This window comes from Capricornis sumatraensis, chromosome 5 (assembly GCF_032405125.1).
Source record: "Capricornis sumatraensis isolate serow.1 chromosome 5, serow.2, whole genome shotgun sequence".
Classification (NCBI taxonomy): Eukaryota; Metazoa; Chordata; class Mammalia; order Artiodactyla; family Bovidae; genus Capricornis; species Capricornis sumatraensis.
In genome coordinates, this window is record NC_091073.1 from 76,618,702 (window position 1) to 76,624,757 (window position 6,056).

Here is a 6,056-nt window from a genome sequence, read left to right on the forward strand (position 1 = left end):
AGGCTAGCTAAAGAGTACAAATAACCTGTCTTTTCTTTGTATCTTCTTGTGAATATATAATTATTTAAAAACAAAGGTTAAAAAAAAGAAAAAAAAATCATTCTTCCCTACTCCCACCTGTATTTCCCACCCCTCCTTCTCACACAAAAAAATTGAAAAGTAACTTTCCCAATTTAAATTTTGGATATCAAATAAGAGAAACCTGTTTTTCTTCAGTTACAGACTTCTGTCTAGATTGAATTGTATATTGAATGAAAACATTCTCTTAATTTAATAATGAGAAAAAGAAATTAGGTCTATAAAATCATATAGCCCAAATTAAAATGTCTATAGTTTACATACTGAAAGAAAGCCAAATACAACATAAAATGGTTAGAAAAATGAAAGGTTTTAACAGTTTGAAAAAAACATATTGCATGGCAATCAACTGCTTCATTAGCTCTAATACTGCATACAATTAAGTGTTTTTATATCCTTTCTCAATTTAACTTGAACCAATTGACTACAATTCAGCCATGCTTTCTCTGCATTTCAAAACTTTCCAAATGCAAAAACTATCCCCCTCCAGTGGATACACACTTCCCTGGTGGCTCAGACGGTAAAGCATCTGCCTACAATGCAGGAGACCCGGGTTCAATCCCTGGGTGGGGAAGATCCTCTGGAGAAGGAAATGGCAACCCACTCCATACTCTTGCCTGGAAAATCCCATGGGAGGACCCTGGCAGGCTACAGTCCATGGGGTTGCAAAGAGTCGGACATGACTGAGTGACTTCACTTCACTTCACTTCACTTCACTTCACTTCATATCTCCCTCCAGTGGATACACACAGTGAGTTAGTTAGATTTGAGAAAACTTTTTTCCTTCTTTTAGATCAAAGGAGGTAAGTGTCCTCCTGGGTTCAACTCCACCTTGGATAACACAGAAAACATTGCTGACTTGTAGAATGCATTAAAGTCTAGTAGAAAACTCAGAGAGAAAATCACGCTGAGACTACAAGGAATTCTTCAAGAGTAGGTATGACTCTTAAAAGAGTGCTAGTGAGAAGGATAGGAAAACGCTGAGTAGCAAAGTAAATCAGGATGATGCAAAATGAAAGAAGACATTTTTAGGCTCCAAGAGTGAGTTATAAACATAAAGCCAGAATTCCTTAAAAGAACTATGAAAATGAATTATGAAAGCAGTTTAGAAGTATTGATATTTGCAAATATCCCCTGGGTATTTTAATTTCCTTCACATGAACATTAGCATAAATCTTCATAAGTTAGTAATCTGCTCTCCCATTATTTATTCAGCACAATTAATTTCACTCCATCTTCTCAAGCTGTTATTCCCTGATGAGTTTTTTCTATTCCTTGTTTTCTATTTCCCTCCCTTCAAACCACTACCAGTGTATTTCCTGAGTAGGAAGAGAATCTTTTCACAGCAGATCCCTAAAGAAAAGTAAATCCCACCCCAAACCTAATCACCGGGTCCTTGCACCCCATCTGGTTGAGCTTCTGTGGATGATGAAAGCTCCAGAGACCATACTTTCAGCTTGTATCCCCTCCCAGAACAGAGCAGGCCTGAGGAACATGGAGTTAGAGCTAACATCCTCATCTTCAGGGGCTTCCCTGATGGCTCAGGTGATAAAGAATCTGTCTGCAATGTGGGAGACCTGGGTTTGATCCCTGGGTGGGAAAGGTCCCCTGAAGAAGGAAATGGCAACCCACTCCAGTATGCTCTCCTGGAGAATTCCATGGACAGAGGAGCCTGGCAGGCTACAATGGTCTCTCAAAGAGTCTCAATGCATATGTGAAAATCTTCGCACAAAAAAATGTTCACAGCACTATTTGCCCCTTTCACTCCTGCCACGTAACATCCAGTTTTAGTATCCACTGAGTGGCAAAATACATAATGATAAAAAAAAAGGGTCTATGAATTCAGTAAGCTTCTAGGTTAATTTGTATTTTAGTCATCACAGCAGCATAAAATATTGTTTCTGTGTGAGGCCTATATTGATTTAGTTCACAGCCAATATGTGGTGTATATATGTGTTGATGGATCTTACAATAATTCTTCATCCATTCCCAGATTGGAAACCAGTGTTCTGGGGAATGTTCTTGAACAGTGAGTTGAAAACTCTTCCCTGCGGCAGTAAAATATTAGGCTGGAATTTCAAAAGCATGATCATGGATAATGCACAGGGAATTGAAAATATTATAAAAATCCATACAATATGGAAGTGATTTGGAGGTTTCACTGAGATGCTCTGGGGTGTCATTCATGAGCACCAAATAACCTGCACTGCTGGATAAGTGCGCCTCATATGGAAGCCTTATGGGAAGGAAAGTCTTTTCCAGCTCCTGCGGAGAGTCTTGTGCCACAATACTGCTTTCAGTCTCACTCATATTCTTTTTGTTTCTCTGTTTCTTTTTTGATTTTTTTTTCTGGGCGAGTTTGTGCTGGTCACCATTTTCTATGACTTCCATTGGAAGCCTGGTTGTGATTCCATGGTCCAACACTCTGGTCTCTTGTGAGTGGCAAGAGACAGACAATCTGTCTATTCAAATGAAAAGGACAAGAAATCTTTCCTGTGTGTGTTTATCTGTTTGTCCCAAAGATTTTGACACCTCCTGGCTATCTCCTGTGATTTATCTTGTTTGTGCACTATTATGAATTAAAATCACTTAAGGAGATAAAACTTCCCATGTGGTTCAGTGGTAAAGAGTCCACCTAACACTGCAGGAGGGGCAGGAGATGCGAGTTCGATCTCTCGGTCAGGAAGAACCCTTGGAGAAGGAAATGGTAACCCACTCCAGTTTCTTTCCTGGAAAATCCCATGGACAGAGCCTGGCAGGCTACAGTTCTTGGGTCGCAAAGAGCTGGACATGACTAAGCGACTAAGCACACATGCCTGCAAAAAGAAAAAGAGGAGTCGAGGTGGCAGAGGAGCAGGTAGACGTGGAGTGCGTCTCTCTACGCAGATGCATCAAGACCATATCTACAGATGCAGCAGCTCTCACTTAGGAAGAACAGATGTTCCCACTAGAATGGAGAGTAACCTGTGATTCAAGGACAGCCAATTTGGTGGCTTTGAAATCTGTTTTGTGTCCCTGGTTACCCTATCACCCAGCTGAAAGCTACTAGTGAATTTTCTGGACCAATGCTACAGTTGAGAAATGGAAGTTGCTTGTTCTTTCTCTGTCTCTGTGCATGTAAATGAATAGCATATTTTCCTGGCTTCACAAAGGGAGGGTAGTTAGCCTTTTTTAAGGGTTTATGAATAATTGAAGTCTTTATATACCTCTCTTTAGTAATAATAGCGCTCTCTCTCTCTCAAAACCTTAAAAAATTAATTATATATAAAAATCTCTTATGTGTACAAACTATACAGTGTATAGTTTAACCAGACAGATCTACCTACCATTAGAGGGAGGAACACACACAAAGATTTAAATTAATAAAACTGGTTTTGCATGGCTTTGAAAACAGAGAGCTCTGACCACTGAAAGAGTTTTGTGTAGTTTGTACAATTTTGATAACAGCTATGTGAATGAGCCAGAACTGGGTTGGAATGGTCAGGGCTTGTCTGATGCTTTACAACCTCCAGAAAAAAAAAAAACCAGAAGAGTTATGAGTATGCAGTTTTCCTCTCCTCACTCAAAAGGATATAGACAATTACACAGAGATACACAAATGAGCCAAGTAAAGATATAAACAGAAATAAACCTTTGAGTTCAGTCCTTAGCTTCACTCACAAGTGAACAAGAACCATGGAAAATAGCATACAATAAAATAAAGAGAAATCTAGCTATAAACTCTAGCTTGCCCAGGAGTTTATAGAAGTCTTCAGTCATATAAATCAGAAATACTTTTGAACAAACATATTTGGATATCTTATCTACCTCCTGTGAAAATAAACAAATTAGGACATATATTCTCTTAAATTAAGCAATCCTCAACTTTGATTATAAAGAATAATAAGCACTCACATACATTTAAAGGGCTTCCCAGGTGGTGATAATGGTAAAGAACCTGCCTGCCAGTGCGAGAGGGACAATGCAGGAGAGATGTGGGTTCAATCCCCAGGTCAGGAAGACGCCCTGGAAGAGGGCAGCACAACCCACTGCAGTATCCTTACCTGGAGACAGAGGAGCCTGGCAGGCGATGGTCCATAGGATTGCAAAGAGTCAGACACGACTGAAGGGACTTAGCAGGCACACATACATTTAAAATAAAAGAAATCAAGATTTTCCATAAGATAAGCAATTATTTGAACTTTTAATGTTTTAAATGTGCTAGTCCTTTGAGAACGCTTCAGATACTTACTGAAACAGTATCTCAGGAAAAAAAAAATGTGTGTGGCACAGGAAGAATTTAGCTTTAAAATAAATTATTGCCCTTGGTTGTTGAGTTTCCAAGATAAGAAGCAAATTAATACAAGAAAAATAATTCTAACAGAATTTCAGTACTTTCAACAAAAGTTAAAGAGTTTTAAAATATGCACATTAATTTAAAATGAAGCTCAGACAATATTTCTAATAAAGGTGAATCTTGACAAAATAATTTTTCTCAGTATTAACACAGCATGAAAATATTGGCACAATAACTTACTTAATACAAAACTTGGTTTTATTTTCCAAGAAAAGTCTAATTATTTTAAGCTATCTAAACTCTTAAAAATAATTTTATGGATCAAGTAAATAAGTATTTCCATGAAATATTTAGAATTATAGAAAGTAAAAATCATACATTTTAAATTGAATTAGTTAGCCATATGTTTATTAAACAGAATTAATTGTTATGAATCTGTACAAAAAATTTAAGTGTAATCTCTCCAGTAAGTTCATAATATTAATAGGAATTATGTTTATCTTAAAAATAAGCATAATTTCCAAAATCTTTTTAACTTTGAGACTTTTGACTAATTTAAACTGAGAAAATTTAGGTTATTTGAACAATCATTTAAAAAATAAAATTCATAAAAATAGAGTGAATGCAAAAATACCAAGCATTTTATACATAATACCAGCTTTATATCATTTTGTGGCTCAGATTGTAAAGAATCTGCCTGCAATAGGGGAGACCCAGGTTCAATCCCTGGGTCAGAAATATACCCTGGAGAAAGGAATGGCTACCCACTCCGGTGTTCTTGCCTGGGAAACCCCATGGTCAGGGTTACAGTCTATGGGGTCACAAAGAATTGGACACGACTGAGTGACTTTTGCTTTAGCTTTTATGTATAAGAAAAACTATCACTTTACAGGTGACCAAGGATGTGAAATACTTTGGAGGCATATTGGCAGACGTGCTAATTTTCCTGCCTTAAGAAGGATGAAATGGATGTAGGTGACCACAGACAAATGTATCCCATGTGGGTACATGAGGCATAGCAGCTCAAGCTGGAACTCTGCTGGTTAGCAGGGTGCTTGTGTTGCTGAACTATTCTCAGCTACCTGCTTCCCAGAAGTCTCTGTGCCTGTAGAATGAAGTCAATTACCTCTCTCAGAAGTTGAAACCAACAGAAGAGATTGAAACTACACTATGTGTAATCATTACAAAGCAAGATGAATAAATTTATATTAATAAATGGTGGATGTGATTTGCCCGTTGGTTTATACAGGAAAAAAAGATTTTGTCCTAAAATTTAATCATTCAAGAATGTGAAAAGAAGTAGTAAAAACCAAGTTTTGATTTGAAGGAATAAATATCAAGTTGTAAAAGAACAGAGGGAAAATGAATTGCATTTTCCTTTGTTTTATAATATCTGCAAATAATGAGCTTGTAAGAAGTACTAAAATGTTTACCAAAGATGCCTCAATTTTGATGGATTCATTTGTAAGATAGAATTCAGGGACTGATAACCTTTTTCTGTTAAGGGCCAGAGAGTAAACGTTTCCAGTTGTCTAGGTCACAGTCTCTGTTGTAACTATTCAAGTCCTGCTGAGTCCCCAAGGCTTCCAGGGACAAGTAAACAAATCAATGTAGCTAGGTTTGACCTGTGGGTCCCAGCTTGTGGACCCCAGAAGCAGATAAAAGGCTGCAAATCCTTTAAAGAAAAATGTCACGTGAGTAA

The 6,056-nt window shown here is 37.5% G+C and overlaps 1 non-coding gene across 1 annotated transcript; it reads left to right on the top strand.

Annotated features, from left to right (window-relative positions):
• Positions 1–580: 580 nt before the first annotated feature.
• On the top strand, positions 581–652 carry TRNAC-ACA (transfer RNA cysteine (anticodon ACA)). Its single transcript has one exon. It is a non-coding gene; the product is annotated as a tRNA-Cys (tRNA).
• The last annotated feature ends 5,404 nt before the right edge of the window (positions 653–6,056 follow it).